General features: G+C 35.3%; 1 pseudogene; it reads right to left on the bottom strand.

Moving 5' to 3' along the window:
• Positions 1 to 556: 556 nt before the first annotated feature.
• Positions 557 to 657, bottom strand: LOC117196791 (uncharacterized; annotated as a pseudogene).
• Between the last annotated feature and the right edge of the window lie 10,060 nt (positions 658 to 10,717).

Below are 10,717 nucleotides of genomic sequence, written 5' to 3'. Positions count from 1 at the left end.
ATGTAAAGGAACATGATTATTTTGACGAAAAAAAAATGGTTGTTTAAGCAAATATGTGCTTTTTAAGCTAGCTGATACTATTAAGAGAACTGGGTTTGGTAGACATCTTTCCGTTCCTTGAATTACAAGTCCCTCAAGGCAATGGGTCAAGCCATGCTCATTTACGACTTTGCTAGAGCTCCTAAAATAATGATTTGCTTTTAAAAATCATTCAATAAATTGATGTAGACAGAATTATCATTTTGAATATTAAGAAAGTAATGTGCTTTAAAAGAAATGTGGCATAGAAATATGTTAGAAGAGCACTTTGTTAAATTATGTAGAAGAGGTAGTTTAAAGAAGTTGAAGTTATTTTAATTCAGAGGAGATAAGGGTAAAAACTAAGTAGATGGATGTATATAAGTAGAACAAAGTAAATGCAATTAAATACACTAAACTAAATAAAAGATTATTCCTTTTGAAATTATTACTTTCTACAGATTGTTATGATTTTTATTTAATTTGATATCCTGGTTAGAATTAGAGCAGCGAGAATTATGCTTTACAATTACCATGTAAAAATATAGAACACTTCATAAATTTGCACATTATTTTTGTGCAGGGACCATGCTAATCTTCTCTGTATTGTTCCAATTCTAGCCTATGTGAAGTGAGCACTAAATTATATCATAATGACTAAATCTAAACAACTATATCAATAGCTTAAACAATTAGAGAAAACTGGTCTAAAATGGACCTGAAGTGTTGATGTAATAAGACATTAGGTACAGTGGTCATATGTGGGCATTACATCTCTAGCAGGACACTAGATGGGAGTTAATATTTTTTATCTTCATAGTAAGAAAGAACTATGGAAAAATTCACCTATATCTTAGAAGGAAATTTTAACAGACCTATATTTAATAAGTCAATATAAGAATAGATATTCAACGGTGAATCCATTGAAAACTAAAGAAATATATTACCCTGGAGACTACCAAAGAAGAATAATAGTTTTAAATGTTGACTAAGTGTTAGGCAGAGTACTAAATGCTTGCATGTATTACCATCATAACAAAACTATAGTTGGGACTTTTTAAATATTAATTTTATTGATAAATAATAAAACTCAGAGAAGTTCAGAAATTTATCCAGAGTCATACAATTAATAACTGATGATGTGGGGATTCAAAAATATGCCTTACTAGTTTTTAAGCCTATACAATTATCACATAACATCATTCTGGGGTTGATTCTACTTTCTGTGATCAGTCTTGCCTCTCACTGTTGCAGCCCCCCCGCCCCCCCGCCCCATCGCGGAGCACAGGCTCCGGACGCACAGGCCCAGCGGCCATGGCTCACGGGCCCAGCCGCTTTGCGGCATGGGGGAATCCTCCCGGACCAGGGCACGAACCCGTGTACCCCGCACCGGCAGGCGAACCCTCAACCACTGAGCCACCAGGGAAGCCCCTGTGATCAGTCTTTAATGAGGCAGTCTTTAACTATGATCCAGGCTTGTGATCTCAAGTCAGCCTGTCTAGTTTGAATCCTTGGTCTGCAGCTACTTAATGTGTGATCTTGAGCTAATTGCTAACATTCTTAAGGTTCACACTTCTCATCATAAAATAGAAAACCTAATAATACTTTCTTATTGGGTCATTTGTGTACTACACTGTAAACCAAGGAAGAAAGAGGCAGCAGATAGAAAGAGTGTTGTTTTAAGCATTAATTGTAATGATAGATTTGGTTAAAAAATTAAAAACAAAAAATAAAAACACACCACTTACCATAGTATCTGGTAATAAATAAAGTTTACTTTTATTAGAAATGCTATCAACTGCTACAGTGTTCCAAATACTTATGACATTATTAAGGAAGAGAATATGGAGAAGAAAGTCAAGTGAGCCAGGGTAAAAATCCAGAGACATTTATACTGAGCAAAACAGAGGAGAAAAAGAGCCAGAGAATCAACAGTTAGATAGGGATCAGGAGGGTTTGGATAAAACCGTGTCAAGGAAGTTGAAGGAAGCCAAGCAGGTGTCAGCAGTGATACATACTTCAGTGGGCTTGAGGAAGAGACAATGTGAAAAGTGACATTGGGGTAAGTGGGGCGTAAATGTGTTTGTGTGAGGTTGACTTGTCAAATATGTGAAAATTTACAGAGTGTATCCAAAGAGTTCTTAAACATTTTGTGTGTTAAGTCTGTTCTCCTGTGATTTAATCTAAATATTTTCATAAGAATGGCAGAATGCTAATAGATAGTATGCAAGAATATCTGACAGCACTGGCTCATAATCATGTTGGCAACTTGATTAAAATCAAATTATGGCTCATTTAAGTGAGAGTTAATAAAACAACATCTTTGTTGGCATTTGTTAATGTCTATGACATTACCACCACCTTCCTCTTGAAGTTCTCCAACTCCTTTGATTTTTTTTTTTAGATCCTGATGTTTCTCATCTTTACTCCTCAGGATTTTTGCATTGACCATTCCTTCTGTTTGGATTTTTTTTTTCCTACAAACTACTCATTCTTTCAATCTTTAAAACAACTGAAAAGTCACTTTCTTTTAAAAAAAATACAAAAACAAAAGAACAACAACACACTTTATAATATAACCCTCCAGACTAGGTCTTACTCCCCTGATACACATTCATCGCTCCCTATATATTGGTTTGTTGCATGGTCAATCGTAATTAAAACTCTATTTTTTTCTAGAGAAAAAAGATATTTTTTCTATCTTTATTTCTAGTCAGTCTTCATCCTGATTAGAAATAAAGGTCCACAAGTAGAGGAACAATGCTTATCTATTCTTAGATGACCCTCCAGTCCTTTACATATGTTACTGTCTGTGGAGAAACAAAAAAAGACATTCCCCTGGACTGAGGGTCTTTTCATCATATTTTCATCTTGAAGATATAACACAGGGTCTAGCACATAAATTGTTGAATATATCCATAAATGATGTCTAACTTTCCACATCTTTAACATTCCACGTTTGCACAGAGTAGCACTGGATAGGTAGCTGGTACTCTGCTAGATACTGTACATCATATGCTCCGGGTGTTCATCATCCAACTGAGCAAAACATAAAACCACACGTGGAACAAAACAAATGAGCAAAATAAAAATAAATGTAAAGAAAATAAATTATATTTCAGCGCTTGTGAAGTTAAAACCTGCTACTTATTTTGTCTTTGAGCATGATACATTTTTCCAAAGAAAGTATTAAAATCTCTCTATAGGCAAATATGCTAAGGTATAGAAACTCGCTATGTGAATCTCTTAGCCTGGAGTCAGGTCAGGAACACCACCTGTGAAATATTGTAAAGTAAGTATGTAATTTGACAAGCCAGGCAAGGATTTACTTATTGCAGTGTTCTAAATCTTTTGTTCTTACTTTCATCCCTCAAAGTGTTCAAAGGTAGCTAAACAGCATGCCAGATCAGGCATAGGGAGTGTAGCAATTGCAGAGTAGATATATTTGTTCACTTTGTGGGTGCATTATTTACAGCATTGTTGTTCTGGTCGTCAATTTGAATTGCATTGTTCTCGCTCTTATTTATGAATGTCATTTGCTCCCCTTGTCGTCATACCTACCTCTTCCTCTATCACTTCCAAAATCCGTAGGTGAGCACAATACACAGAGGAGGAAACACACTGGCTGTGTCTACACAGAGACAGTGAATCAGTGAAGTCAGCTAAAGGACTTTAACAAGCAATGGATCTTAGATGCCGACGGAAACCCAGGAGCAAGAGTATGCGCTAGAAGGGCAGAGTAAGGAAAAGATTTGAGGACAGGGTTTATTGAGGGACAAATATAAAAGTCAATGATCTTAAAAAATCTACGATTCTGCAAATTAATTCTAACAATCTGAATTCTTCTTATCTCTTCTAGAAGCGTTGCATTAATATGTGAATAAAAGGATAAGAATTCACCATCGTCTACACTAAAATTCTTTTTGATGTTATGAGGAAAGTAAGTCATGGTATCTCTATTACTCTAATTTCAGAATAACATTTTCTAAATAAAGCAGCAAAATCACTAGAACTCTATCTGAGTCCACTGACACTTCTCTCTCCCAATGTTCAAAATGTTTCCAGGCATTTGGTGAAGCTGTAATTCCTATAAGGAAAGAATCCTTACCTCATTAATAAAACTTAGCTTTATTGAAAGCTGTTTATTGCCTTGCTAAATTGCCACCAGCTACTGCTCTTTTGACCTCATAGTGTCAGCTTTTCTTTTTCACACATGTGCACTTGATTGTTTTCATTGAAAAAGGTCTTCAGCAGTATTCAATATCTTTACCTGTTAGCAACACTAGTCTTTACTCTGGCCTGGTGCTTACAATGGAAAGAACTTACAGCACTCTAAGTGTCAGGCCCTATGCCCAAACTAGACTGCATTTATATTATAAAGAGTAAAATAATGGGTTTTTTCCAAAGGGGAAATGAAATGTGTGGTGACATAATGGGGTTTGAAAGAATAAGGATTATGGGGCAGTAAGATATAAGAAAAAGAAATGTGAGGTTATATAATAATCAAAAGGTGAAAAATGATTAAGCTGCCAATGCCAGCTTGCCTTTTTTTGAAAAACTACTTTGTTTTCCACGATTTTATGTCATCTGAGTCAGCTTTCCAAAGGAGTTTTCTAAGTTTAGACCTAAACTCAACATACTTATCCTCTAGCAACACCAACATAACTAGATAAGCAAGTGACAAATCGTTATCAAACTCAATGTGAACAGCACTTGGGGTTTAGAAAATAAAAGCTCTAAATGTTGCCTTCTAGGAGCTTAAAATCTTTCTGCAAGAAAAAATAAAGGAGAAGAAGAAAATGAGGACGAGGAAAAAATGCATGAACTGTTTAATGATTAACAAGAAAAGGAAATGTAAGTGCAAAATCCAGTTCATTGACTTAAATGTTGGTGTTATCTCAGGTTTAATTTTTGCCTCCCTGGCTTCTAATTACAAAGCATTGTTAGGTGGCAACACACAAAATCACATACAGTTTCAACGACTACCTATACCCCTTTAGCTTGATGATAACCAAATCTATATATATGTAGCCTGAATCTCACTCCTAAACTCTCCACGTGTACATCTTACTTCCTATGTAAACTCTCCATTTGGATGGATTCTAACCACATGAAAATGAGCATATTCAAAACCAAATTTGTCATTCCTCACAAACATTCTTAATATTCTTTTTTCTCTTAATACATTCTCTCTCTCTTTTTATTTTTTTAAGTAAATAACAAGAGTCATTCAAACTGGGAATTATTCCATACTGTCCCACTCCATTCCATACAATTGTTTTTCTTTTTATTCCATATTTTCCAATTTATTTTAGTTCAATTCAATCAATATTTATTTTATGGCTACACTATGCCAGACAAAGCTGGAAAGAATATGGTAGAACTTATGGTCACGACATATGTTTTACAAGAAATTAAAAATATAAGGAGAGTTAGGAAACAGGAAGTAAAGAGTTGTAAAAGTATATGTAGCAAAGATATTTGGTGTAGACTTGGTGTTCTCTATAATTGTTTCTACATACTAACTCTCACTTAATGGCATGCATCTCATTCTCCCAAAAAATAGAAGCAAAGCGAGGGCTTCTATAATCACATCCACTCCTTACCATCGCCTGTGCATATAACCCCCACCTTCATCTTGCTGCTTTGTATGAACCACTCATTCCTGTATCTAAGGCCAGATCATATATCTGTATAGGAAGTTCCATTTCTGAAACCTATTCAAAGAATCTCTCTGGCAATTCTTCCATGTCTTTTGCATCATCATCATCTTTCTTACTACTGGATCATGTTCATCAGGCGATTTCCACAAGCAGCCACAAAAGTGTGACTCAGAGATTATTTGCAGGGCAGTGGTCATAGATGTGCTTGGAAAGAGGAGCTAGACATTTGTCGGCAAAAGTTCCAGTGTTGTCTCTAGGGATTACTGTTTCTCTTATTGGATTCTGTGCAGGCTCTTGGATGCTAAGAAGTAGAGGGAGATTAATCAACAGAAACCTTGGCGGGCTGGATAATAGGATGACCCTCTCAATGATGCTTAAGTATAGTTTACCAGGGTCACAGGACCATGCATGTCAGAAGGGTAGGAGCTTCAGAATCCCTGGGGGATCAATTGATAGTGCTTGGGAATTGGTACCTTTGGAGGATTGAAAGGCTCTAGTGCCAACTAAGCAAAATAAATGCAGGAGGCAGAGGAGGGGGAGAACCCCTGTTGTGCCAGGCATAGATGGTCTGGGAGTCCTGGAGTGAAGAACTGGGTTAATTTGGAAGCTCAGGGCAGTGGATAAAATATGTATCTCAATATTTTGACCAACAGAACCACTTTTCCAGTGCATAATGAGTGTGTATCAGTACTGCCTATCTATCTATTATTCCGTGGATTTACTTATTCATATTTGCTTACATCTGCCTTCTCCCACAATAGAAGGCAGCTTCCATAAGCTTTGGTAAATGTTATACCCCCCAATACCTTAAAGTGTGCCTGATACATAGTTCGTTCTTTTTTTTTTTTTTTTTTGCGGTACGCGGGCCTCTCACGGTTGTGGCCTCTCCCGTTGCAGAGCACAGGCCCCGGACGCGCAGGCTCAGCGACCATGGCTCACGGGCCCAGCCACTCTGTGGCATGTGGGATCTTCCTGGACCGGGGCACGAACCCGTGTCCCCTGCATCGGCAGGTGGACTCTCAACCACTGCACCACCAGGGAAGCCCCATACTTTGTTCTTGATATATATATTTGTTGAAGGAATGAACTGGTGAATGCCTTCTTGAGGAATGTCATTTAAGACTTGAAAATGAAGAAACATTAGCCAGGAAAAATAAACAGGGGGTGAGTGACTATTGCTGGAAGTGAGAATACTGTATGTGAAATTTCAGAAGCAGAAATAGCATGATGCGTTCAGAACTCGAAAGAAACTCATATGCCTGGAGTTAAATAACAAAGGTGAGAGGCTGGTGGTTAACATATCATGGGAACGTTGTAAACCATGTAAAATATATTGGATTTTATTACATAGTTAAGTGGAAGCCATAAAAGGATTGTCATCAGGAAATGGCATTATCAAATCTCTACCTCAAACATTCTTTGTGTGAGAAGCAGTATGAAGAATGGACTGAAGTGGTGCAAAAATGAGTGAAAGAAGAGAAAGAAACCAGATCATGATTTCTTGTCTAGTGTGGTAGCAATGAAGGTGGAGAGAATCAAATAGTTTTGACAGTTATTTAGGAAATAAAACAGAGGACATAATTAATGATTGGGTGTGAATGTGGATGTGAAGAAGTGATGAAGTAAATGTTTGAGCAACTGCATGGAAGGTGTTGTTATTAACTGACATAAAAGACTGGATATTGGACATCCGTGAGCAGGAAATTTGACTAAGTTATGTACATTTTGAGGCTGAGATTCCTTTTGGACAGTAAATCAGTGAAGTACGCAATTCGATAGTCAGATGCAAAACTCAAGAGAGAACAGAGCTGGAAGTTTATATTTGAGAGTCACCAGCATATAGGAGATAAATTTCTAAGAATGATTAAAATTCCTAAAGGATAGTCTAGAGAATGAGAAGATAAGAAAGCTTAGGCAGAGCTCTAAAGGATTTTTAACTTTTTTTAAATTTTAAGACTTATTTTGATTATTTTATAATCATGACAATTTAGTATTGACATAATGATGGACAAATAGATCAATGGAACAGAAGATAAAGTCTAAACATGAAATATATAGTCAATTGAATTTTTTACAATTTAAATATTATATGTCTAGTAGTGTGTGTGTGAGTATGTGTGTGTGAGGGGGAGGCATGTGTATACATGTGTTTGTATTTATTCTGCTTAGTGAGTTTGAATCTGTGGTTTGGTGTTTGTCATTAATTGGGGAAAAATTTTAGCTGTTGTTTGTTTTTTCCAGCTTTACTGAGGTATGATTGACAAATAAAAATTGTATATATTTAGGTTGTACAATGTGATATCTTTCTTTAAGATGAACAGTGTCATGATTTAACATACATATACACTGAAATGATTGCTATGTCAAGTTAATTAGTACATCCATCACCTCACATAGTTACCTTTTGTATGTGTGGTGAGAACACTTAAGATCTACTCTTTCAGGAAATTTCAAGTATACAATACAGTATTATTAACTATAAACACCATGCTATACTTAGATCTCTAGGATTTATTCATCTTATAACTGAAAGTTTATATCCTTTGACTAACATCTCCCCATTTCCCCCACCACTGGCACCCACCATTCCACTCTCTGCTTCTATGAGTTTGACTTTTTTAGATTCTATATATAAGTAAGATCATACAGTATTTATCCTTCTGTGTGGCTTATTTTACTTAGCATAATATACTCCAGGTTCATCCATGTTGTTGCAGATGATAAGATTTCCTTCTTGTTTGCAGTTGAGTAATATTCCTATCTATCTATCTATATCACATTTTCTTTATCCATTGATGGATATTTAGTTTGTTTCCATGTCTTGACTATTGTGAAAAATGCTGCAATGTATGGAGGCTAAAATAGAACTGCTATATGATCCAGCAATTCCACTGTGGGGTATTTATCAGAAGAAAATAAAAACATTAACTTGAAAAGATATATGCACCCCATGTTCATTAAATCATTATTTACAATAACAAAGATATGGAAACTATCTAACTGTCCATTGTTAGAAAAATGGAAAAAGAAACTTGTGCATATACATATATATATATATATATATATACACACACACACACACACACACACATATATATATATATATATAATGGGATATTAATCAGCTGTAAAAAAGAATGAAATCTTGCCATTTGCAATAACATGAATGGACCTTGAGGACATTATACTAACTGAAATAAGAACAAGCTCTTAGATATAGAGAGTACATTGGTGGTTGGCAGACGTGAGTGGAAGAAATGGGTGAACTTTTTTTTTAGTTTAAATAAATAGAAAAAAAAATTAAATGGACAAGGGACTTGAATAAATACTTCTTTGAAGAAGACATACCAATGGCCAACAAATACATGAAAAGGTGCTCAATATCACTAATCATCAGAAAAATACAATCAAAACCATGATGAGATATCATATCACATCTCTTAGGCTGGCTATGATCAGAAAGATAAGAAATAAGAAGTGTGGAGAAAAGGGAACCCTTGTACACTATTGGTGGGAATATAGATTGGGCCAGTCATGAGAGGAAGCAGTAAGGAGCTTCCTGGAAAATTAAAAATAGAATTACTCTATGATCCAGTAATTCCACTTCTGGATATATATCAAAGGAAATGTAATTACCATCTCAAAGAGGTATCTGCACCTCCAAAAAAGGATAATATTTAAGAGTTGGATAGACACAAGTATATAGGTGAATACAGTTTATGAAATAACATCTTAAAGAAGTTGAGTAAAGATGGAGTCTATTGATAAATGCAGTTGGGACAACTGGGTAACCATATGACAGAAGAAAAAAATTCGTACTACAGATCACACTAAACACCAGGTAGAATTCAAATACATCAAAGATCTAAACGTGAAAAAAAAAAAAAAAAAGAAAAGAATTCATACAAGTACAAACAACACTGTTTATCTGAATCTAACACATGCTAGTCAACATGCTGATGGCAAATTGTCAGATAGAGGGAGCCTATATTCCATTATATTAAATGGAAATAATAATAATACAATTGGCCCATCCAAAACCTCCAGCTAATTTCCCCAGATGTCAATAAACACTCTAAAACAGCAATAGAACAATTCTCCATGGGCTTTTGCAGAACATAAAGCATTTAAAACATCAGTTACCTAATAATTTAACACTTAATGAACTTATTATTTGGTGTGTTGGTGTTCTGCATGCAGTGATACCTGTGGTATTCAATACAAATTTTCCTTTATTTCTATACTGCAATGAACATAATCTGTTATATAAATAAACTCCATTAAATACTTTGTTTCAAACATAAAAAAACTAAAAAAAACACTTAGCAAAATAAACAAAAATGACAATTTCAAAAACATGGCATTTACCACTTGAAGAAATGCTCCAGGGAGATTTCATAGAAGAAAGACATAGAATCTACAGGCACTGTTACAGTGGTGGTGGGTAAAGGTTAGTGAGAGTTAACACATAAACATTTTTGGCAGGAGGTGTGATCCTACAGGCACTGCAGCTAAGACATGACGACAGTACACTCCACATTCTCTAACCAATTCTCATGAATTTACTTTAATGTTTTTGCTATGACACATATGTAAGTTCATCACAGCAAATTTTCATTTCAGATGGTTTGGGGTAAAAAATAAAAACTACCAAATTTGATACATTAACAATAAAAACAGTATGAAAAATAAACTGCATGACAAAGAAAAATAAAGATGGGTGAGATGTCAGATGGAAAGATAAATACTGTGTGGTATCACTTATACATGAATTTCAAAAAATACAACAAACTAGTGAGTATAACAAAAAAGACGTAGACTCACAGATATAGAGAACAAACTAGTGGTTACCAGTGGGGAGAAGGGGAGGGGCAATAAGAGGAGGAAGAGTGGGAGGTACAAACTATCAGGTGTAAGATAGACTCAAGGATGTGTTATGCAATAAATGGAATATAGCCAATATATTGTAGTAACTGTAAGTGGAAAGTAACCCTTAAAAATTGTACAAAAATAAGAAAAATTAAAGAAACATCATG

This window comes from Orcinus orca, chromosome 1, assembly GCF_937001465.1.
Source record: "Orcinus orca chromosome 1, mOrcOrc1.1, whole genome shotgun sequence".
NCBI classification, from domain to species: Eukaryota; Metazoa; Chordata; class Mammalia; order Artiodactyla; family Delphinidae; genus Orcinus; species Orcinus orca.
The sequence above is the reverse complement of the archived record's forward strand: the minus strand, read 5'-3'. Positions and strand labels throughout refer to the sequence as shown.